Raw genomic sequence first — 25,832 nt, forward strand, 5'->3', positions numbered from 1 at the left:
GGGGGTGCAGGGTGCAGGGGCAGTGGCCATCCGTGCCTGAAGGCAACACCCCGGATGCCTTTGTGGATTTGGCCCTGTACTGAAATGGGGGAAGGGGGCCTTGGTGTCTCCAAAGCCAAGAAAGGCATTTCAAGGAAAGGCCAAGCAAGACATGGCCTGGAGTGTGTCCATGAGGTTGAGGAGGTCACTTTCAGTGGGAGCGGTTTGGGGGAGAAGGGGTTTTAAAGTGAGTGAGGAGTGGATGGGAGGTGAAGAGATATATAGGGGGTAGCAGATGACTCTGCAAATTTGATGTTAAGAAGAGAGGGAAGACTGGAGAGGAAGGAAAACCCATGGGAGGGTTTTGGTTTTCCGTCTTTGAGGTGAGAGAACTGAGCATATTTGGGAGTAACGCTCCTGAGAAGGACGGGGAGAACAGGACGGGGTGGGGGTGCGGGGCCTTAAGGAGCAGGAGAGGGGGAGGGGCAGGCAGGTTTAGGAAACTGCAAAGATGCCCTTGAAATAGACACTGGGTCCTCTGACCTTGCAAAGGAGGCAACTGAAAGTAGTTTAAAAACTTGGGAAAAATTTCTCACCTTGGATGGTGAGTTTACATGGACATTGAAAGCCTCTGCCCTAATTATTTTTGGTCCCAAATGAACAGTAAATATATGTTGAACTGAATTGATAAAAGCCTCACTATTTCTTAAATCTCCCCTTCAGTTCAGTTCAGTTCAGTTCAGTTCAGTTGCTCAGTCGTGTCCGACTCTTTGCAACCCCATGGACTGCAGCACGCCAGGCCTGCCTGTCCATCACCAACTCCCGGAGCTTGCTCAAACTCATGTCCATCCCATCGGTGATGCCATCCAACCATCTCATCCTCTCTCATCCCCTTCTCCTCCCGCCTTCGATCTTTCCCAGCATCAGGGTCTTTTCTAATGAGTCAGCTCTGCATCAGGTGGCCAAAGTATTGGAGTTTCAGCTTCAGCATCAGTCCTTCCAATGAACACTCGGACTGATCTCCTTTAGGATGGACTGGTTGGATCTCCTTGCAGTCCAAGGGACTCTCAAGAGTCTTCTCCAACACCACAGTTCAAAAGCATCAATTCTTTGGTGCTCAGCTTTCTTTATAGTCCAACTCTCACATCATAATGAGTGTTAAAAACCAAATCTTATGGGCTGCTGATTATGATCCAATGTGTTAAGACATGGAGAACCTTCTTCGCCTGGCGAGAGCACATATACATTTACAATATACGGATGTTGATATCATGAAGGCCATCAAACTTCTAAACCACATTATCATTGATGAAGTTTTGTTTTAATCCAGTAAAATGTGAGAATGTGTGTCCTGGGTGGGGTGGGGGATAAATGAGCTTAGGATGAACAGATACTCACTACTATATATAAAACAGATACACACGGTCTGGCTGTACAGCACAGGGAACTGTGGGCAAGATGTCGCGCCTGCGTGCTCAGCTGTTCAGTCGTGTCCGACTCTCTTGTGACCTGTTCAGTCGTGTCCGACTCTCTTGTGACCGCCTGGTCTGTAACCCGCCAGGTTCCTCTGTCCCTGGGATTCTCCAGGCAAGAATCTTGGAGCGGGTCGCCGTTTCCTTCTCCAGGGGATCTTCCTGGCCCAGGGATCGAAGCCACATCTCCTGCTTGGCAAGCGGATTCTTTACCACTGAGCCATCTGGGAAACCCACATTACAGCCATCCAACTAGTGGCTCAGTTCTGGAAAAGGGATCCCACGTGCAACTTCCAAAGAGGAACCGAAATGGGAGGGGAGAGTGGCAGGAAGGGTAAGGAGGGCGGGCAAGGAGGACGGACCCGGGAGGTGATTCTCCGACACACAACTTCCGCGCAGGCTGCTGGGACCCCGACTCCCAGCAGGAGCTCCTAGCGCCCCGGCCAGACGGAGGACAGCGCCCCCGGGAGAATTTACCGACCGGCCCGATAAGGAGAGAGAAAACAGATGTGGGGGTGAGATTAGGAGGTTTAGGGTGCCACCTACATCAGACGGCCTGCGTGCCCGGGGAGAAGGCAGAGCCCCGGACCTGCCCCAGACCCGCTCCGGTGCGTCTTGGCCCGGAGGAGGGGTGCACGTGCCGGGTGACACGTGTGCACGCTGAGATGGGAAAACTCCTAATTTAGCGAAGCGCCAAGAGGTTGGTGGTGGGCGCCGTGACAGAAAATCATAACGGAAAATAAGCTGATCTTTCCAGCTCGGTCTTCAAAATTCAGTCTCGGCGCTTGCTTTGCTAGCAGGTATACTAAAAATAATTTACAAACATCAACAACAAAAACCAAATAAACACAATTACTTATAGTTTAGTGGGATTATTTTTGGAAAAAAACATTAGGAAACTTAAGAAAATGTAAAGATAATAAAAATCACAGAAAGTTCAACAATTAGAGAAAATCCCCACTACTATTTTGGCTATTTCTTTTCAGTCTTTTTCAGGCTTCAGATCTCCATCTATTAATATAATCGGGGTCACCTGCTCTATCCTCTTTTTCTCCTGACATTGTATCTATCGTAAGGAAACTTTCAAGTTGCTAAAAAGCCTTTGAAAAATTAATGACTGCCTAATGTTATCACTTGGATGAAAGGAATTATCAACAATGTTTTCATCATTGGACATTCAGGTTTCTGTTTTTTCCTTATTTTATTCAGTATATGGGGCTTCCCAGGTGGCGCTGGTGGTAAAGAATCTACCTGACAATGCAGGAGACTCGGGTTTGGTCCCTGGGTCAGGAAGGTCCGTTGGAGAAGGAAATGGCACCCCACTCCAGTGCCTGGGAAATCCTATGGACAGAGGAGCATGGCAGGCTACAGTCCGTGGGCTTCCAAAGAGTCAGACATGTCTGAGTGTCTGAGCACCATTCGGTGTATCAAATACAGCTTTTATTATTTAAGATCCCGCTTTAAAGTTCACGGGTCTCTTTCTCGTGTCTCTTAGAAAGTTCAAGCAGGTTTCACTACCGAGTTCTGAGAGGCACGTATACCAGGTGTTCTCAGTACTTGGGATCCTGAGATGTATGTCTGTCGAGCTGGGGTCCCAGGGGAGGGTTCTCTCTGCATGTACAACCATGGACCGGGAAATGAACCTGGCTTAGAAATATATAGTCAGAAAGAATGAATGAAACAGCTATCTTAATAAAATCAAAACCAGGGGATTTTGCTGAAGCTGCTTTCAAAACATGAATGACCCATGCTGACATAAGGAAAGAATAAAGATTGCAAGGTTTGGTTTCTATATGATTGTTTTGGAATTTTTCCAGTTACAAAGTGTTATTTACTAGTACTGTAAAAGTATGCCAAAAATACATCTTCGAATGCAGAAGATATCATTAGGTTTAACTGTCCCAAGTCAAAAGGAAAAGAATTATTTTCTGTCTGATATCTCAAACTCTGGCTACCTGCCTGGTATTTCCCTGCGATTTCACATTTTGGCATGGCCTTCGGGCAGACACCCGGAACAGTACCAAAGAACAAGTCTGCCAAAATAACCCTTTCACCCACTTTTCAAAGGAAACCAACCATCTTAAATCTATATTTAGAGGATAGGTAAAATTAACCATTGCTTATGAAAATTATTGTTTTTGTGTCATATTTCTTACAGTGCAGCTATCCCTGATTACAAGCCAACAGAATTCATGGAATTTATAATAAATATAAGCTATCTCACCTGAATCTTCAAGCTTAAAGAGCTTTAACTAGATTGTGTCCATTTCCCTGCAAAACAAACCTTAGGCAAATTTTTGAAAAAGGCAAATTCTGTCTTTGGATAGTCTTGCATTGATTTTTCAGGTTCCTTACATGTTCTGCCTTTTCCCTACACGCAAACCAGGAATCTCCCTTATTAATCAGTACATCGGGTGACTCTGAGGCAGGTGACAGATATATAATGGGAAGAGGCACAGATGGGTAGGATTATATAAATACTGCCAGTGGGTGGTTAAATTATCATGTTGAATATTGGGCTTTTTCCTGTGTTTCCTAAAATGGAAGCAGGGAGGAGGCCCCAAATCTGTCTCCCTCTGGGCCACATTTATTCCTCAACTACTCATTCATTCATTCCCTCACTCGTTCATTCCTTCCTTCCCTCATTCATTCATTCATTCACTCATTCATTCTTTCACTCATTCAATCATTAATTTACTCATTCAATCAATCATTTAACAGATACATCTTAAATATAAGCTCTTATTGAACTGTAGGGAGTGGAGGGTGGGGAGCACCCAAGGTGGAAAAGACTGTATTTGCCGTGAATTCTAGTGTGGAATTTGGGCACATTAACAAGCAACCACAGTGTGAGACAAAATTCAAGAAATACCAAAGGATACCTGTGGAGTACATCATACAAAATGCCAGGCTGGATGAAGCAGAAGCTGGAATCAAGACTGCCAGGAGAAATACTGATAACCTCAAACACGCAGATGACACCACCCTTATGGCAGAAAGTGAAGAAGAACTAAAGAGCCTCTTGATGAAAGTGAAAGAGGAGAGTGAAAAAATTGGCTTAAAACTCAACATTCAGAAAACTAAGATCATGGCATCTGGTCCCATCACTTCATGGCAGATAGATGAGGAAACAATGGAAACAGTGAGACTTTGTTTTGGGGGGCTCCAAAATCACTGCAGATAGTGACTGCAGCCATGAAATTAAAAGACACTGTTCCTTGGAAGAAAAACTTGACCAACCTAGACAGCATATTAAAAACCAGAGACATTGCCAACAAAGGTCCGTCTAGTCAAAGCTATGGTTTTTCCAGTGGTCATGTATGGATGTGAGAGTTGGACTATAAAGAAAGCTGAGCACCGAAGAATTGATGCTTTTGAACTGTGGTGTTGGAGAAGGCTGTTGAGAGTCCCTTGGGCTTCCCTGGTGGCTCAGATGGTAAAGCGTCTGCCTGCAATGCAGGAGACCCAGGTTCAATCCCTTAGTCGGGAAGATCCCCTGGAGAAGAAAATGGCAACCCACTCCAGTACTCTTGCCTGGAAAATTCCATGGACAGAGGAGCCTGGTAGGCTACAGTCCATGGGGTTGCAAAGAGTCGGACACAACTGAGCAACTTCACTTTCACTTTCACTTGGACTGCAAGGAGATCCAACCAGTCAATCCTAAAGGAGATGAGTCCTGAATATGCATTGGAAGGACTGATGCTGAAGCTGAAACTCCAATACTTTGGCCACCTGATTCGAAGAACTGACTCATTGAAAAGACCCTGGTGCTGGGAAAGATTGAAGGCGAGAGGAGAAGCGGACAACAGAGGATGAGATGGTTGGATGGCATCACCAACTCAATGGACATGAGTTTGAGTAAACTCTGGGAGTTGGTGACGTACACGGAAGCCTGGTGTGCTGCAATCCATGGCGTCACAAAGAGTTGGACACGACTGAGCGACTCAACTGAACTGAAAGGATACCAACATTTTCAGGAAGTTTTTTTTTTAAACTTATTTCTACCTCATTTGGCTTCAAAAGAGGATTTGGGGTTGCTCCAGGGATACATGTAATGCAACAGAATAAAAGTAAAATAGATGAGAAAGGCAGAGGAACATAAGGGCAGAAAAAGATGAAATCAGAGTCAACACCACACACGAAATGTCCATCTTCAGTTACGCGCGTGCATTAGTAGAGGTAGGCTGCACACTTGGGTCTGAGCTTTCTCAGCTGCCAAAGGAAAGAGTCCCGTCCTGTGCTGAGTTCACTGTATCCATAAAATACAAAGTTTCCAGGGATCGAGGTCTGAGAGAAGTCTCTTTTCTGGGTCTCCATTTAGGGTACTTTTGTGATTCAGTGGACACTCTTCCTAACCACATCCCTTGCAAAATACAAAGCTGTGTTTCACAGCGCTATCTATTGTAATGCTAAAATGCAAAACAATGAAGTTGGACCCTTACCTCACACCATATACAAAAATTAACTCAAAATGGATCAAAAACCTAAAAGTAAGCCCTAACACTAGAAAGCTCTTAGAAGAGACTTCCCTGGTGGCCCAGTGGTTAAGACTCCACACTTCCTCCCAGGGGACATGGGTTTGCTCCCTGGTCAGCGAACTAAGACCCTCTATGCCTCGTGGTGTGACGAAGAAAAAAAAAAGCAAAAGAAAAGGAAAACACTTAGAAGAAAATATAACAACAAATCTTGGTGACCTTGGATTTGACAGTGGATTCTTCTATATGGCATCAAAAGCACAAACAATAGCAACAACAGATAAACGGGACTTCACCACTATAGAAATCTTTTGTGTTTCAAAGGACACAACAAAGAATGAAAAGACCACCTGTAGAATGGGAGAAAATACTTGCAAATATAAGGAACTTCTTTCTAGAGTATAATACTGGCAGTATTTATAAAAGAAACTTACACAACTCCATAATAAAAAGACAAATAACCCATTTAAATAATGAACAATAATGGGCTTCCCTGGTGGCTCAGATGGTAAAGAATCTGCCTGCAATGCAGGAGACCCGGGTTCGATCCCTGGGTCAGGAAGATCCCTTGGAGAAGGGAATGACTACCCACTCCAGTATTCTTGCCTGGAGAATCCCATGGACAGAGGAGCCTGCTGGGCTGCAGTTCATGGGGTCCTCAGAGTCAGATGTAACTTAGCGACTGAACAACAACTTGGGGAGGACTACTACCAAGGTGAGACATCCTCATTTCAGAGGACGACGCATGGTGTTAACGTTAGGTGGTGAGAGAAGCAAATCCAAAAGACCGCATAGTACATCATTCCATTTATACATCTGTAGAGACAGAAAGCAGATTAGTGGTTGCTTAGAACTGGGGGAGAGAGACAAAGAAGAAGGGTAATGAAAGAGTGGCTTTTATTTTTTGGTTAGGCTACTTAAACGTTCTAAAATTAATGGTATTGATGAGAATACAACTTTGAGTATTCTAAAAACCAAAAACCATTGAATTGGATACTTGGAGTGAACATTTATATCTCAATAAAGATGTTACCAAAACAAAAACAATCCTAGGAGAATTTAAAACATTGCAATCAAGTATATGGCCCTCTGATGGTCTGACTTGTCCCGGACAAGCCAAGAATATATAGAAAAAGACATGCTGCATATCTTTCTGAAAATCGCCCATTAATGTCATTTCTCATAAGTGAGCTCTGATATGAATGGAGTACCAGAGAGTTCACATTACGCTTTCTGGCAGGATCCAAAAATACAATTATTTTTTTATAATTAAGGATAAATTCTTGTACCTTGGCAATCCAAAATGGTATTCTTTCATGAGGCCTGAAGGCTTAGATATATTCTGGTGAGAGGGCGCCGGGGTTTTTTGATAACAGCACAGCTCAGTGTTGAAAATTAAGATAAAACAGAGCGATTTTAGTCAACAGAACAACTGTTCACCATGCAGAATGAACTTGAACCATTACATTCGATGTAGTCCCAAGTACCACAACGAACTAAGACGATATAAATTAAAAAATAAAGTGGTATCTGTTCTGATTTTCTTAAAGTAAGTAAACAGACACCGTAACTAAAAAATTGATAATTATTTTGAAGACGAGTATTCAAGGGACAGTCTGACACAAGCTCTGGGTGAGCCATCATTATCTGCATGGGTTCACGTTATCTTGTGTGATGTGTGAAGTTCAAATATTATTATGTTGCCTGCCTCAAAAATAACTACAGTACAAGGGGAGGGAAGGCCAAAGGTCATCTTGTTCTGGGTACCACAGCCTCAGGTCAGTCTTCTTGACGCATTCTTCTGGTTAGAAGGGGCACAGGAGAGGCGTCCAGGGATGACGCCTCGCCTGTTGGCATCGCCCGCTCAGAGCCCAGGTTTCCCGCTGCAGCGCTGTTTGTAGAAGCCCGGCCTCCATCCTCAGCAGCTGGCCTGCGCTGGGCGCTTTCTGTCACCCGTGTCCCACTGGAGACACCTCAGGCCCATCTCTGTCACCGCCTCTCTGCCTCTGCATCCCGCACACAGCCCTCATCTCAGGCTTTGGCCCCTCTCCAAATCAATCTCTTTTTAGTATTTGTTTTTGGCCGAGCCACGTGGCGTGTGGGATCCTAGTTCCCTGACCAGTGATCAAACCTGCGCCCCCTGCAGTGGAAACATGGAGTCTTAACCACTGGGCCGCCAGCATGTGCGTGCTGAGTCACTTCAGTCGTGTCCGACTCTTTGTGACCCCGTGGACTGTAGCCCGCCAGGCTCCTCTGTCTGGGGGATTCTCTGGGCAAGAGTCCTGGAGTGGGTTGCTATGCCTTCCTCTGGGGATCTTCCCAACCCAGGGATCAAACCCGTGTCTCTTATGTCTCCTGCACTGGCAGGCATGTTCTTTACCACTAGCGTGACCTGGGAATTCATGCTGTAGTTCCGCATTTATTCCCTTCAAAAATATAGATGGTAAGAGAAAATAGCATGTTACAAAACAGAAAATAGTGTGGTCCTATTTTTTAAAAATGTACATTCAATAAGCGTGGAGTTTCCTTTTTTGGGGCCACGTTGTGTGGCTTGTGGACTCTCAGTTCCCTGCCCACGGGCTGACCCCAGGCTGACCTCGGGCCATGGCAGTGAAAGTGCCACATCCTAACCACTGGTTTCCTTTTTTTACCAACAAAAGTGAGATTATACAGTTTGGCAACTTACGTTTTTATGTATTATGCCATCGACCTCTCCCCATACTTAAAAATGACAAAACATAATTACCCATACAACTATCAAGTTACTAATAAATGATGTTCGTTTTCTTTGATACTATTATAAACACAGATTTATATATATTTTTAAATGCAATCACTCCTAGGGAGAAGAATTTGGGATGATTTTTACTTTCCTCTTTGTACTTCTCTTGTTGTTGTTAAATTGTGTCTGACTCTTTTTGATCCCATAGACTGTAGCCCACCAGGCTCCTCTGTCCACGGGATTTTCCAGGCAAGAACACTGGAGTAGGTTGCCATTTTCTCCTCCAGGGGGGTCAAAGCCATGTCTCCTGCGTTGCAGTTTTGCTGCTGAACCACCAGGGATGCCTCTTTGTATTTTTCCCACCAGATTTTTTTTTTTCTTTTTAACAACAAAGAAATATTTTTTAAAAAGCAATAAATCACTCTTTTAATCATAAAAAGCTGGTCTACATACCAAAAACAAAGAAGATAAAACTCTGATTTCAAATCCTCCAAATAAAGCCCGAGAGAGGAGAGGTAACTGGGTGGTTTGTGTGAATAAGAGCTGGGGTTTTCAGTCACTTGATGTATCTCACCCGGTGCGGAACCCTGCGGGGTGCTGCGGTGCTCAAATTCTAATGCACCTGTAGGAGACGTTAACGTTGAACTACGGCGTCCTGACCGTTGGCTTGGAGCTTGTCCACACACTCAGAGATCAGCTCCAGTTGTGCATGGCCGACAGAGGCCTTACAGTCCGGGGAGTGTTCAGACAGAGGACAAAGACCACAGGTCAGTGTTGAGAAAACCCCCAGCAATTAGCACAGAAGAGACCATGCAAGAGGATGCGTGTCGGTGTCCTCAAATATTTCCTGCTCTCGAAAGCAGGATGGAGTCCTCCTGTGTTGCCCCAAAGAGCAAAACTAGGGCAAGGCAGTGGGATTCACACAGAGGCAGAGTTCAGCCCGGTATCACCCTGTACATCAGCGCTGGCTGAGCACAAGCAGGGAGTGGAGTGAGCTTCCCGCTGCGCTGTGTTCACGCTCCGGAAGTCATGGTTCGGGGGGGCTGACCCGGATGACAGCCAAGCCCCCTTCTGCTCATAAAGGCATATCCTCAGTGGCCCCATAACCCGCTCACTTCTCACTACATCTCTGTCTTCCGTCACTTCAGTTCAGTCACTCAGTCATGTCCAACTCCCTGCAACCCCATGGACTGCAGCACACCAGGCATCCCTGTCCTTCACCACCTCCCGGAGTTAACTCAAACTCATCTCCATGGAGTTGGTGATGTCATCCAACCGTCTCATCCTCTGTCATCCCCTTTTCCTCCCACCTTCAATCTTTCCCAGCATCAGGGTCTTTTCCAATGAGTCAGTTCTTCATATCAGGTGGCCAAAGTATCGGAGCTTCAGCATCAGTCCTTCCAATGAATATTTAGGTCTGATTTCCTTTAGGATGGACTGGTTGGATCTCCTTGCAGTCCAAGGAACTCTCAAGAGTCTTCTCCAACACCACAGTTCAAAAGCATCAATTCTTCAGCACTCAGCTTTCTTTATGGTCCAACTCTCACATCCATGCATGACAACTGGAAAAACTATAGCTTTGACTAGACGGACCTTTGTCGGTAAAGTAATGTCTCTGCTTTTTAATATGCTGTCTCGGTTGGTTGTAACGGTCATTTCTGTCTTATCAGTTACTTTAAAGGACAATCTCATAGGGGAGGGATAAACTAGGAACTTGGGATTAATATACACACATGTCTATACATGAGATAGATAACCAACAAGGGCCTGCTGTAAGCACAGGGAACTCAATACTCTGTAATAACCTGCATGGGAAAAGAGTGAAAAGGAATGAATATTTGTCTGTGGACAGCTGGGTCACTATCCTATACACTTGAAACTAACACAACATGGTAAATCAACTATGTGCCAATAAAATAGAAAACAGCACAACTCCTGCTGCTACAACTGCACGGTTCTTAGAGTAGCCTGTAGCCCACAGCTAGGGGCTCACGCCACAGAAAACAGGGATATATCTTGCTGAACAACCTCATGTCTTTCCACTTGCAGGATTTGTCTCAATAGAGGAAAGTTTTGCTAATAACAGACAGGCAGTGCCTGAAATTGGCTATGACAACTCAATTGCCTCCCCCTGATGACCCATCAGAATCACTCAGCAGGTCTCCCATCGATTATACCATCCTCTGTTGGCAAGGACACTTTTCTGTGAATCACTGGTGTCTACGCTGGTTACAGTCAGGCTTATAACACTTCAAATGCTATGCATAAGGTTATTTTATCACAGCTATTTAAAGATGGCCATTTACGAGTATTCTGTGAGAGAGGCATTCTAACCCCTTAAGGTTGACCCTGCATGTTAATTTTAACCCGTACTCCTCTTTCATTCCGTCCCTGAGTTTGGCTCCATTACATCCCATACCCATCCCTTACCCATCCCTTTATTCCTATTCCATAATAGTCTAAGCTCTTCTTCATGCTATCCCATTGAGGAAAGGCTGTGATTCCTCAGAAAACGACATAGAAGGACTTAGGTAGGTACGAGACATAATTTCTCATCTCTCTCTGGGCCCCCTTTCTTAGATGCAAAAATCTGAAAGGCAAGGAGTCAAATGAAGGAGTGAAGTAAGATGCTAAAATAGTGCCCCATTGGCTGGGATGGGATTGCTGTTGTTCAGTTGCTAAGTCTTGTCTGACTCTTCAGCGACTCCATGGACTATAGGCCTTCAGGATCCCGTGTTTACAGGATTTCCCAGGCAAGAATATTGGAGTGGGTTGCCATTCCTTTCTCCAGGGGATCTTCTTGAGCCAAGGATTGAAACTGCATCTCCTGTGTTGCAGGCAGATTCTTTACCACTGAGCCACCAGGGAAACCAAATTCCTAAAGGGAGGCTCATTTTTCAAGCGAGATTATTTATTGCTTGTTTTTAATCTCTGTTTCCTTTCTATTATCCTCTATAATGAGAAAGCCTTTATTTGGTCTTGCTTAGAAGTTTCACTTCCAATGAAGGATCATAAAGGATTCATTTACTGACTTGTTGATTTCCTCAATTATTCATTCACCGATCCATCACACCTGTATTGAACACTGTGTTCAACAGGCAGGGAGATGAGAAGGGACAAGACACAGACCTGCCCACCAGGGGCCCATTCTGCAAATTGGGCAGAAGCTCCCTCCTTGATGCCCTCCAAAGGGTAAGGTCAAAATCGGGACACCGGTGATGTCATCTCTACTAGTGAATTCTCTTCCCAAAGGCCAGTCTTAAAGAAGCGGGTTTGAATTAAGATGGCAGCTCTCTGGGAAACTCCTGTTCACCCTTTGAAACTTACATAAGACACTTAGTGTACTGCCTGGCTTCTTATCTAGTAAACGTTCCCTGGCTTGTCCTGGTGCTGAAGGGTAATGAGTAATTCCCCAGACAGCTTGGGCACTTTGTTGTTTATCTTTCTGTCTCCCTCTTCCAGAGAGTTAACTCTTCCAGGAGGGACTGAGTTTTAGCACTGCTGCACCCCAGCACCTGGCAGTGAGCCGGCCACACAGTTGGCATGTGTAGACATCTCTGGAGTGGGTGTTGGGGTCACCTCTCTGTTCAGATCTCTCCCCAAACTGTTGGGATGCCAAGGTGCTGGACTTGCTGAGCAGCAAGGGGAGAGAGGCTTAGAAAACTCCTTTTTTCTTAAGGGACAGTTCTTTCCATTCTCTTAAGTCTCAGCGTTGTCTGTCTTCCATGCTGCTGCTGCTGCTAAGTCGCTTCAGTCGTGTCCGACTCTGTGCGACCCCATAGATGGTAGCCCACCAGGCTCCCTCGTCCCTGGGATTCTCCAGGCAAGAACACTGGAGTGGGTTGCCATTTCCTTCTCCAATGCATGAAAGTGAAAAGTGAAAGTGAAGTCACTCAGTCGTGTCCGACTCTTCGTGACCCCATGGACTGCAGCCTACCAGGCTCCTCCGTCCATGGGATTTTCCAGGCAAGAGTACTGGAGTGGGCTGCCATAAGCTTCCAAATGGGTTTTCCCCTTGATGGGAACTGCTGACCATAAATCAGTCATTTCTGCACATCTGTGCTTTATCCAGAGCAGCGCAGTGGAGTCCTTGTGTTGAGCGGTCCTGCCCTCTGCACCTCATGTCTGAGCCAGAGAAAGGAGTCATTATCATTAAGTCTGTTACCCTGGAGAGCCTATACTGATGGTGATCAGATTTTATAAACAAAAATCAGAGCTCATGTTCAGTTGTGGAGGGAGAGGCTCACAGGATAAGGCAGACATTGGGCCGTAGTGGACACGATGCCCACGGCAGGGTCACTGGCCCCCCCCACCCCCCGAGTCCAGTTCTCAGACTGTCTCGTGTGTGCGCTCCTCTTTTAAAGGTACCACAGCAGTTAGCAGGGTTAATAGAGCGCCAAGCCCTCCTTCCTGCCTCTTATTCCGAGAGAAGGCCCTGCACTCGGACCTGGGCTTGAATTCCCGGCTCTGCTACCCACTGATCTATGACCCTGCTCAGGAGGGTGGACATCTCTGAGCCTCTCTGCTTCTCCGTTAAAGGGTGATCTGGAGAGCGAGTGTGCTGAAGCACATCGTGTGTCTAGCAGACACCTCGGGCACTGCGTACATGCTGAGTCCTCCTCTGTTTTCCTCAGCTCCTGGGGACAGGCTGGAATGATCATTTGATAAAACCAAGCCAGTTCAGTTCAGTCGCTCAGTCGTGTCCGACTCTTTGCGACCCCATGGACTGCAGCACGCCAGGCCTCTCTGTCCATCACCAACTCCCGGAGTCTACCCAAACCCATGTCCATCGAGTTGGTGATGCCATCCAACCATCTCATCCTCTGTCGTCCCCTTCTCCTCCTGCCCCCAATCCTACCCAGCATCAGGGTCTTTTCCAATGAGTCAACCCTTCGCATGAGGTGGCCAAAGTATTGGAGTTTCAGCTTCAACATCGGACCTTCCAATGAACACCCAGGATTGATCTCTTCTAGGGTGGATTGATTGGATCCCATGTCCATCGAGTCGGTGATGCCATCCAACCATCTCATCCTCTGTCATCCCCTTCTCCTCCTGCCCCCAATCCTTCCCAGCATCAGGGTCTTTTCCAATGAGTCAACCCTTCGCATGAGGTGCCCAAAGTATTGGAGTTTCAGCTTCAACATCAGACCTTCCAATGGACATCCAGGATTGATCTCTTCTAGGATGGATTGATTGGATCTCCTTGCAGTCCAAGGAACTCTCAAGAGTCTTCTCCAACACCACAGTTCAAAAGCATCAATTCTTCGGCGCTCAGCCTTCTTCACCGTCCAACTCTCACATCCATACATGACCACTGGAAAAACCATAGCCTTGACCAGATGGACCTTTGTTGGCAAAGTAATGTCTCTGCTTTTAAATATGCTATCTAGGTTGGCCATAACCTTCCTTCCAAGGAGTAAGTGTCTTTTAATTTCATGGCTGCAGTCACCATCAGCAGTGATTTTGGAGCCCCCCAAAATAAAGTCTGACACTGTTTCCACTGTTTCCCCATCTATTTCCCATGAAGTGATGGGACCAGATGCCATGATCTTAGTTTCCTGAACGTTGAGCTTTAAGCCAACTTTTTCACTTTCCTCTTTCACCTTCATCAAGAGGCTCTTTAGTTCTTCCTCACTTTCTGCCATAGGGGTGGTGTCATCCGCATATCTGAGGTTAGTGATATTTCTCCCGGCAATCTTGATTCCAGCTTGTGTTTCTTCCAGCCCAGCGTTTCTCATGATGTACTCTGCATAGAAGTTAAATAAGCAGGGTGACAATATACAGCCTTGACGTACTCCTTTTCCTATTTGGAACCAGTCTGTTTTCCATGTCCAGTTCTAACTATTGCTTCCTGACCTGCATACAGGTTTCTCAAGAGACAGGTCAGATGGTCTGGTATTCCCATCTCTTTCAGAATTTTCCACAGTTGATTGTGATCCACACAGTCAAAGGCTTTGGCATAGTCAATAAAGCAGAAATAGATGTTTTTCTGGAACTCTCTTGCTTTTTTTTCAATGATCCATCAGATATTGGCAATTTGATCTCTGGTTCCTCTGCCTTTTCTAAAACCAGCTTGAACATCTGGAAGTTCACAGTTCACGTATTGCTGAAGCCTGGCTTGGAGAATTTTGAGCATTACTTTACTAGCATGTGAGATGAGTGCAATTGTGCGGTAGTTTGAGCATTCTTTGGCATTACCTTTCTTTGGGATTGGAACGAAAATTGACCTTTTCCAGTCCTGTGGCCACTGCTGAGTTTTCCAAATTTGCTGGCATATCGAGTGCAGCACTTTCACAGCATCATCTTTGAGGATTTGAAATAGCTCAACTGGAATTCCATCACCTCCACTAGCTTTGTTCGTAGTGATGCTTTCTAAGGCCCACTTGACTTCACATTCCAGGATGTCTGGCTCTAGGTGAGTGATCACACCATCGTGATTATCTGGGTCATGAAGATCTTTTTTGTACAGTTCTTCTGTGTATTCTTGCCACCTCTTCTTAATATCTTCTGCTTCTCTTAGGTCCATACCATTTCTGTCCTTTATTCAGCCTATCTTTGCATGAACTGTTCCTTTGGTATCTCTAATTTTCTTGAAGAGATCTCTAGTCTTTCCCAATCTGTTGTTTTCCTCTATTTCTTTGCACTGATCGCTGAGGAAGGCTTTCTTATCTCTCCTTGCAAAACCAAGCCAGATTAACCCAAAACAAGATTAAAAAAAAAAAAGTTAAAAAAGGAAAAGACAACAGCTTTAAAATTCTGGCTTCCAAATTTCAGAATATCTCACTCCAGGAGCTGTGGTCCCGTTCAGAACAGCCTGGGTTACACTTGGATTGGGGCTCCCTTGCCCCACCGTGGGCGCCAGGGCTGGACACTGTGTATTCTTCGGGGTCAACAGAGGCCAGCTTCCCTCTGCGTGGGCCACCCCCTCCGCTGAGTGCAGTGCTGATTCTACTTTTGTCATGGACGTTGAGGAGCACTGTTCAGAAAACAGTTGACAATCTTGTCAAATCACATTCCGCATTTCTTCAGATACTGAAATGTACGGTTTATCATTTCGGGTAGAAACTCAAGTTCTCTGAAGGTCTGCTTTTGTGATGTTTCTCAGCAAGTAACATTGTGAAAGCTGGTGGTTGTCTAATAAAGGTTCCTGCTTTCAAAATCAGTTTATTTCCTTGTTTCCTTACAAATGTGTTTAAGTTCGTTCTTGATGGTTTTTCCCTAAATTTTTCCACACTATTAAAAAGAGGCTGAGTAATGCATTTGTACAATGTACACAAAACTATGAAAGGAAAACAATTTAACTGAAATTTAACCACAATGCAAATGTTTTTGCGATATGTTATTATGTGAAAAAAGCAGAAAGTACAGAAATAGCTCTCCTTCCCTTTTAAACAGAATATATGTACATATTTAGGTATCATAAAAAGACTAGAAAAGTACGTACCAAACTGACAGCAGTGGTTATCCCTAGGTGGCAAAATTACAAATGACTTAAGGTTTTTTTTTCCTAATTTCTGATTTATGGATCACTTGACAGATAGTCTAAAATGAGTATGTGTCCCTTGTTTAACAGAGGGTGAAAAAAAAAAGTTATTTTAAAAAAAGATATTTAAAATATATTCTAATTTAATATAAATATTTTATATTATTAACAGAATAAATATATTTTATCATATAAAATATAATGTAAAATAGAATATTTAAAATATTTTTAAAAATCTGACTTCTAAAATAATAAGCTGGATGGACAATGATGTTAAGGTTATTTATACACAAAGAGCTCTAACAAATCAATAAGATCTCAAGTGCCTCAACAGAAATATTTATAAAGGGCCTGAAGAGACAATTCACAAAAGAAACTGCAGTGTCCAACACAGGTATAAAAAAACTAGACCTCATTCTTAATCAAGGAAACAGAAATTAAAGACAACAAACCTCATCAAATTTTCATTAACTGTTTGACGCTGGAGCAGAGCGGTGAGACCGTAACAAGAGCCCCCGCCTGTTGAGTGTTTGCTGACAGGCAGGCACGGAACTGAGCCCGAAAGCTCAAGTAACCTGTTTGTGACGACTCTGAACCAGACAGACTCGGTGAACTAGAAACTCTGGGCCGTGGGTCAGTGGGGCAGGGAATAGGAACCGCAGGAGTCTGCCTCAAAGCAAACCTTCTCGCCAGCTCGTCAGACCCTACCTTCTAGGAATTTACCTCTTACGGTCAGAAAATTATTTTCATTACCTGAAAATAATCAGAATGCCAACAAAAATAAATACAAAAGTGTGCTAAAGTAAAACATGTAACTTAGAGAAATAGTGAAATAAATGATATTATATCCTATTTTACTGTCCTAAACATAGCTGTTTAGAGGAATTTTTAGCTACCTAGCAAAATGCTCATGATTTAACACTTTAAACCAGTAAAACACTCTAGCCAGATCACCATTTGGAGAAGCCCACAGTTGATAAGCCCTCATCCCTAGGTACAGAGCTTCCACCCAACTTTTATTGTGTCCCACTCTGAAATATATGGAAGGGAAAACTAAAAAAAAAAAAAAGGCCCCCCCCAATTGTAACATTAATATCACTGGTATTCATGAAATGAGAATAAGATACTATTAAAGGATAAGAGAAATTCAGGGAAGAAAATAAGAGTTTTTGAAAATTAAAATAATATGGCATGACAAATTAAAAACTCAACACAAGGTCAGAGACTCCCCTAGTGGGCCAGTGGCTAAAACTCCAAGCTCCCAATGCAGGGTTCTGGGTTCAGTCTCTGGTTAGGAAACTAGATCCCACATGTCACAGCTAAGATCCCACGTGCTGCAACTAAGATCCGGTGCAGCCAAATAAATGAATACTTAAACAAACAAACAAAAAACCTCGATAGGAGGTAAGAAGATAAAGTTGAGGAAACATCCCAGAAAGCAGAATCGTTGTGCTTAGTCACTCAGTCGTGTCTGACTCTTTGTGACCCCGTGGACTGTAGCCCGCCAGGCTCCTCTCTCTCCATGGAATTCTCCAGGCAAGAATACTGGAGTGGGTTGCCATGCCCTCCTCCTGGGGATCTTCCCAACCCAGGGATCGAACCCAGGTCTTCCACTTTGCAGGCAGATTCTTGATCATCTGAGCCTCTGGGGGAAGGGGTAGCTTCTGAAGCTGCTGCTGCTGCTAAGTCGCTTCAGTCGTGTCCGACTCCGTGCGACCCAATAGAGGTAGCCCACCAGACTCCCCCGTTCCTGGGATTCTCCAGGCAAGAATACTGGGAGTGGGTTGCCATGCCCTCCTCCAGGGGATCTTCTTGACCCAGGAATCGAACTCATATCTCCTGCATTGGCAGGCGGATTCTTTACCACTGAGCCTCCTGGGAAGCTTATATTCTAAGAATAAGCAGATAGGCAGAGTCTGGGGGCTTGTCCGCCCCCCTGGGGGCCCCACCCACCGCTGGGACTGCTCGTCCATCTCGAAGAGCGTCAGGACGACCTCGTCCGTGTAGGTCTGTGCCAGCTCGTGAAGCACCCTCCGGATGGTCTCCTGGGCCGCGGCGTCTGTGGCGCTGTGCACGTGGTGGCAAACGTGCTCGATGATCTCGGGCACCTGCGGGGATGGGGGGAGGGGCGGAGGGCCTGCTTCCTGGGTGCTCCTCAGCAGGAGCTTCAGACCAAGGCATAGTCAACGATACCTCAATAAAACTAAATGAATAAAATAAAGTTTAGAATAATAAAGAAATAGAAAGAACCTGTGCAAACGCTGGGAGTAGTGAAGAACAGGCTTCCAGACAGAACAATGTAGTCTTCACAGAAGGGCTCAGAGTAAGAATGCCGTCCAGCTCTGAAAAGCAGCCCTAGAAGCTGGAGGGTAACTGATGGAGGCCTTCCGACTTCTGAGGGAAAATCATTTCCAAACTAGAATTCAGTACAATGCACCAAGCATGAGGGAAGACCAGAGGCGTTTTCAGATGTGTGTGGCCACAGCTTCGCCTCCGGTTCGCCCTTTCTCAGGAAGCTACTGAAGGACACACTCCGCCGAAAGGAAGGGGTGAACCCACAGAAAGGAGAGTCAGCGTCACTGGGTAGAGCGGGGCTACGGGGGGCCAGGTCCACATTTTCCACTGTGGAAAGTCCACAGGTGGAATGAAAGCTGAGATCTAGGACCTAGTCAGATAAGCACATCATTTAGACGTGTTCAGTATGAAAACAATCAGCTAAAAGAGTAAAAGTTAGTCTCCTCTGGGGAATGGGAAACTGGACGTGGAGGTCCATGTTTTTATTACAGGTCTTGGGCAACCATTTGATTCTGTAACCTCTATATATGTATAGCTTCTAAAAGAATACAATTTCAGCTTAAAAATGCACGTAGATAATATCATTACTGGCTGAAGGAAACCGTGCAAACATGATTTGAATCTGTTGCTTTCTGACGATGTAACTTCATGCAGAAACAGCACTCGGAGACTCCAGGAAGAGTTGACAGATCCCATCCCACAGCTGTCAGGTGTCCCGGACGCCTCTGACAAGTGCTGGCCGGCGGTCAGTGGGTCCTTGAAACCCTGTCAAGTGGCTGAAGGGCCGGCACTCGGTGTTGGTGGTGGAAGGGCCGCCAAGAGGCTCAGAAGCCCAACACCCAAGGCGGATCTCTCTCCCACCACACCGAGCAGCCCTGCGTCCTCTCAGAGCTGTGTGTCTGCACGCTTGCACACGGCTGGGGGAGGCGGGGCACGTGTGCGGCTTGCTCCTGAGTATCTCCAAGCTCGCTGGAAGCCCACAGTCTTTTTGCAGTAACACAGAAGTGCTTATTTCAGCCCGAAGAACTCTGGCCTGAAGAAGGCGGCCTAACAGAGCTCTTAAGATGCCACGCAAAGGCATCCTGAGGATCTGAGTGCCCCTGCCCAGCTGAGGCCTCTCACAGCTACTTTCTATTAAAGTCATTCGACTGGGGACAGCGCTGACACTGTCTAGGTTTGATGCTAAGCTCACAGCTACTTTCTATTAAAGTCATTCGACTGGGGACAGCGCTGTCACTGTCTAGGTTTGATGCTAAGCTCACAGCTACTTTCTATTAAAGTCGTTCGACTGGGGACAGCGCTGTCACTGTCTAGGTTTGATGCTAAGCTGCCGCTTCCTACTCTCCTGTGTCCATAGGATCAGCTGCTTCTGAGGTCAGCACCCAGGTGAGACAGAGCTCTCCAGGCCATCTGTTCAGGGGCCAGAGCCTGCTCGATTTATAGAATAACTATTATTTAATTTAACCAGAAAGTGAGAGAATGAGGAACCTACCTCCAAGCTGTATTTTATCCTGTTTAGGAGTGAAGGTTCTTTGACCTGATCTCAGCAGTAACGGGCTTCCCAGGTGGCACTAGGGGTAAAGAACCCACCTGCCAAAGCAGATTGACATAAGAGACCTGGGTTGGGAAGATCCCCTGGACGAGGGCATAGCAACCCACTCCAGTATTCTTGCCTGGAGAATCCCATGGACAGAGCAGCCTGGTGGGCTACGGTCTATAGTGTCGCAAAGAGTCAAACATGACTGAAGTGAGTTAGCACGCAGAGCAGTAATATCATGCTAACAAATTTTGAAAAAAGAGTGACTAATCATTCAGGATTTGGGGACAATTTAGTTCTAGAACCCAGAACTCGGGCTGTGGGTATCCACAGAGATCCACGCTACCCTCAGCTCTCGTGGACCCACTGCTCCTGAGAGCTGCTTAATCTCACCAGATTTTAGGTTAGGTCCAAAAACTCATTGCCTAAAACACTCAAGATATTTGGCAGAAATAGTAGATTTAGTCAGTTTCACCTTTTAAAGATGGGTGAAATGAGCTTTTAAATCCATCTTAAGAAATGGTAATTACACAGAGTCTTCTGTAGGAAATTCACCCATTAATTTTTGGCCTACCGTACGAAGTGGGTGAAGATGACAACTGTAAGAGTAAAAGAAAAAGAAGCGAACGGGAACAAGCCATGATATTTGTTAAGTAGGAGAGTGTGACATCAGAAAAGCCGGGAGCCAGCCAGGAGCCCCAGTGCCTAGGTTCTGTCTCCACTCTGCTACTCTGCTCAGCAACACTGGGCAAATGACTTCTTTTCCTAATTTTTGGAATGGGATGTTGTAGGCCAAGATGAGACCATGCTCCGTAAAGGTAATTCACAAACTATAAAGTACTATGCAAATTTTTATAAGGAATAAATTAAATACCAGGAACTGGAAACGGGAACTTGCATGGGACAGCCTCAGGAGCTCTGGCTCTTACAAATAAATACTATGCCTGGGGTTAGATTTAGGGGGGATTTCCAAGCATTTTGGACTTGTGCCATCTTACTGTTGATTTTTAAAGTTTCATACTTAGTCCTTCTTTCAAAAAGCTTTTTTTTGAGGGGTAGAGGGGTATACATGTAATAACACCACCAATTTTACACTGATTGGTGTATGTGTGATAGAGGAGCCCTTGAACTTGATGAGATGGTTTGGAGACTAGAAATCTGAAAGTTGAATATCCGGCCAATTAAAGCACTCAGCAACACGTGTTCACAGTGCACGCCCAGCAGTATTTGTTCGGTGAGCGTAGGCGATGAAGTCCTACCTGCAGGGTGCTTTTGGCCAGCGTAGCACCTTGATCTGAGAAACTGCTCAACTACCGACTCCAAGTGCAAATGCGATGAGTTCCAAGAACTAAAGTTGACTTTGGCAGAAGATACAACTTGTTTTAACATGCCAGCATTTTTAGGTTTTCTTTGTTTTTCGAATTTTTCAGCAGACTATGGCAACCACTCAGTGAATTTGTTCGCCTGGAGCAGTTTGCCCGAATTGCATAGAAGAGGTACCACGGGGTTTTCTGCGTTTGTATCAACAACTTTCCTCCACGCTCTGTTTCCAGACACCAAAGCAGCGAGATACCCCTGTGTTCCTTAAACTGTCCACGCCGAGTCATTATCTTCCAGACACAACAGGAAGTGTGGAAGTCGTTGTTAGCTCTGATTTTCTGGGATGTTCTAGGAAACTTAACAGGTTGTCTGATCCTGCTAAAATGTTAAGCTACTTTTGCAAAACTCTCCCAGAAATGTGTTGTGACATCTTTTTTAAAAATGCAAGTGGAAGTCAGAGATTTATGACAGATATAGTTCACAAATAATTAGCAGAGTAGCTACTCTGGATAGTTCAGATTTATTAGGCTTTTAGGCCCATGCAGCTTTTTTATATTACTTTGGAGGAGCAGTTCTGATTGTAAAAGACACACCCATCCACTGGAGAAACAGAAAAAAACGGAAAAACAGGAAAAAAATGCGGAAAAAGGACATTTTCTCAAATTTTATCACATAGTAGCAACATTTAGGTATATTTTTGTCCATTTTTTCTGCGTGTATCATTGTATCTCTGTGATTTTATTGTGACAGCAATTTGTATGCACATTTTTGTCGTTTAACAGCCTAGAATATTTTTGCCTCATACTATTTAAAAAATCTTTTAAAACCTATTTTTAGAAAGCATATTTCTGATAATAATAAAAATAGAAAATTCAAAAAATATAAAGTAGATGCCATATTTCTTCTCTTCTCTTTAAATGTATTTTCTTTTACAGCCAATAATACTGTTTATTCTGTTTTTCTTCACTCACATATCTTAAGTAGTTCCCCACAAAATTAAAAACATTTTATAAAAATTATTGTTAATGTCAGCAAGTGTTCTAGCATGTCAATATACATGCTGATCATACCAATAGATCATACGCATGTATGTGCATGCTTAGCCACTCAGTCATGTCTGACTCTTTGTGATCTCATGGACTGAGCCCGCCAGGCTCCTCTGTCCATGGGGTTTCCCAGGCAAGAATCCTGAAGTGAGTTGCCATTTCCTCCTCCAGGGCACCATCCCACTCAGTATAGTTGCCATTTCCTCCTCCAGGGCATCTTCCCACTCAGTATATTTCCTTAAACATTCCTCTTCTCAGTCAGTGGTTTTTCTAAGAGGTTGAATCTTTCTTTAAGTAATCTGGGAGTCTTGAGTTTTGTGTTAATTTTCAGTAAAAACTCAAATAGCTTGAGAAATTTTACCAAAGCTAAGTAAGAGAAATGGGTCACTATAAATACAAAGTCAAGATGTCATCATTCTTAACCACAGGGACTGAGCTGGGCTTTAAATACTTGCTGCATGTACATTTGCTTCTCACCTTTTCCAAAAAGAGTTTGAGATGGTTTATAGAGATCCTCAGAAATTAGGACAAAGCACAAAGGTGCTAATGGCAGGCCACGCTTTTGATTCTGAGCATCCAGCTGCCAAAGCAAATTAATCTTAAGAGTCACAGTTTCCTTACAATGGAAACCACGCTCAGCTCAGAAGGGCCACTTTGCCTGGTATGGAGACCCAAGAGAATGCTTTAGAAGAGAGTGAAAGCTTTGGGCGTGGCGTTGGAGGCTGTGCGCGAGCCTAGGAGCAGAGGGCCTGAATTCCGGCTCTGGCCTGGCCGCTCACTAGCAGAGCAGATTGGGTGATCACTTGTTCACTCTTTCAGCCTTTATCTCTGTCACTTAGGGGTCATTTTTTAAGTACCCCACAATGTGTCCCTAAGATTGGAAAAGCAAATAAGAAACTTGTGTCCTGAAGGAGCACAGATCCTGGTGGGGAAATCAAGTGTGTGCGTTGCTTGTTTGAAAACTTGGCCCAAATCTTATCATAAAGGTGTAAACAAGGGCTTCCCTGGTGGCTGAGTGGTAAAGAATCCGCCTGCCAGTGCGAGGGACACGGGTTGGATCTCTGGTCCAGGAGACCCTGCATGCCACAGAGCAACTCAGCCGGAGAGCCACAGCCGCTGAACCTGCGCTCTGGAGCCCGGGGGCCGCGCCTCACTGAAGCCCACGAGCCTCGAGCCTGTGCTTCGCAGCAAGAGAAGCCACCGTAATGAAGAGGAGCCCTGCTTGCAGCAGCTACAGAAAAGCCCACGCAGTAACGGAGACCCAGTGCAGCCAAAAATAAACAAATAAACAAAACCATACATATACGAAGAACATCATTTAAAAAAAGTATAAATAGGCTTGTGAATGTCCCATCTGACACCTGTGACTTTCAGGTTAATCCAGACACCAAATAGCACCTTCTGCAAAATTCCATTATGCTGGTCAAAATCCACATGCTGAATTAGGGAACCCATGTGACCCCATGGACTGTAGCCCGCCAGGCTCCTCAGTCCATGGGATTCTCCACGCAAGAATACCAGAGTGGGTTGCCATTTCCTCCTCCAGGGGCCCTGGATCTCCTCCACTGCAGGTAGACTCTTCACCGTCTGAACCACCAGGGAAGCCCTGAGTTAGGGAACACTGAAAGTTTAATAGGCAAGTATCGGTGAAGCAGCCATAACTGGGGCCAGTATGACACGGAAAACTGAGTATGTGCAGAAGGTAAGCGGCGGTGGTATTCTCACTCACTTTGTAATTGTAACCTGGGTTGTTTTGCAAAATCTGTTCCAGCAGAGCTCGGTCTTTTTGAATTGCATGCCCTGTCTTTCTGTCCCTACATCCACTTCTCTGGCACGACGGTCTGGCCAAGCCCTTTTCAGTCTCCACGTGATGCCCTCCTGTCCCACTGTCCACACTACCGTCGTAAGTCCCTCTCTGCTGTTTCACCTTCAAGTTGAAAATATTCACATTTCTTTGGCACTGAGTTCTCTTTGGTTTCTTGTATCCAGTCCAGCGAACTTGACAACTTTTTCTCTTGAAGCACACGTTCAGATTTTCCATTCACCTCTGTTCTCACTAAGGCATCCTGCCCTCTATTCTGGGGTTTTCCAACATCTTCCCCTTGTGCTTTTCTGCCTTTCCCCCCAACCCCCTCCTAATTATTCCTACATATCTTTACATTATTAGCTTCTATGGTGACTTACTTCTTAGAATTCCTTTAATAACTCTACCATTTTCCAGAGTAAATAACTGCTTTGGACTCAGAAGAAAACTACAAAGACTCTAATCAGGAGTTTCCATCCGAGCAGGTTTTTTTTCACACAATCTTTGTCTCTCAGGCATGAGACCTCTCATTGGTCACTATGATACTCCCACCTCTTTTAAGACTCAGAATCCCAATTCACAAGAGATTCTTTCATATTTTTATTATTATAATTTGTTTAGGCTGCGCCGGGTCTTAGTTCTGGCATCTGGGATCTATTTCCCTGACCAGGGATTGAACCCTTGCCCCTTGCATTGGGAGTGTTACCCACTGGACCACCAGGGAAATTCTGATCCTTTCATATTTAACTTTGCATTTTCTTAATTCCGTAATTCACATGTATTAACCTTTCTGCATTTTTTTAAATGTTTGATATAATTATTTAAGATTCAAATCAACATTTGGAGGCACATTTAACTCATTGGAAACATTATTAAAGCAGAACACCAAATGAGTCAAATTCAAAGCACTAGTATTTCTTCTGTTCACTGACGGAGTTTATTATTCATTTTGCATTCATTAATTTTTTCAGTCTATGTGCATCTGCATTTCTTATATACAGCCTTGTTTGTTTTGCTCTCCCACTAAGTTGTGAGTCCTGGGGACAGTGAGCTTGTCTGCTGGAAACTCTTCCTGGGGGGTCAGACATTTCTGTCTATCCCGCCCCATGGCTTCAGCCCTGTGGTCTGAAGGGAAGAGACCATCTTTTCTTAGGCTCTTGCTTTTCCCAGTCACACGATTGGTTAAGGGGTAGGGCTGTAAACCAGTGTGAGCCAATCACAACAGTTCACTCCTCAGACCACCGTGATTGGTCCGCCAAGGGACTTGTGACCCAAATGGGGCCAGCATCCTGTCTTACGACTGGAGAGAAAAGCCGCTTCTTCCCCGTTGTATGTAGAGGTGTAACAACCAGGAGTCTGGACCTTGTTGGGCATGACATCTCCCGCCCGAGGAGAATGATCTGGGACGATGTGGAGAAGCAGGCAGAGACATCTTCACATCCCTCTTCCTGCCAATCTGAGATTTAATTATTCAACTAGTTATTCAATTCTGATAGCTACCCCAGTATCCTTTCAATAAATCTCCTCCCGTTTTATGTGTTTCATCTGGTTTCAGTGGGGTTTCTGTCGTTTGCAACCAAGAGGGTCCTGACATAGAAAATTTAAACTGTATTCTGAGGTCCTTGTAGCAGAGAGCTGTAAAATGCTAACCTCCATTTAATGCAAGCCTTAGAGAATATCAGGCCAATTATCTTAACTT

General features: G+C 44.9%; 2 long non-coding RNA genes across 2 annotated transcripts in view; one reads left to right on the top strand and one right to left on the bottom strand.

Moving 5' to 3' along the window:
• LOC145506726 (uncharacterized) overlaps positions 1 to 25,832 on the bottom strand; it is a 46,803-nt gene that overhangs the window by 16,046 nt on the left and 4,925 nt on the right. The gene's annotated exons all lie outside the window — the stretch shown is intronic.
• Positions 20,271 to 22,163, top strand: LOC145506730 (uncharacterized). Its single transcript, XR_014054223.1, has 2 exons — positions 20,271 to 20,781; positions 21,394 to 22,163. It is a non-coding gene; the product is annotated as an uncharacterized LOC145506730 (long non-coding RNA).

Source organism: Giraffa tippelskirchi, chromosome 5, assembly GCF_054371585.1.
Source record: "Giraffa tippelskirchi isolate mGirTip1 chromosome 5, T2T-mGirTip1v1.2.pri, whole genome shotgun sequence".
In the NCBI taxonomy this organism is placed as follows: domain Eukaryota; kingdom Metazoa; phylum Chordata; class Mammalia; order Artiodactyla; family Giraffidae; genus Giraffa; species Giraffa tippelskirchi.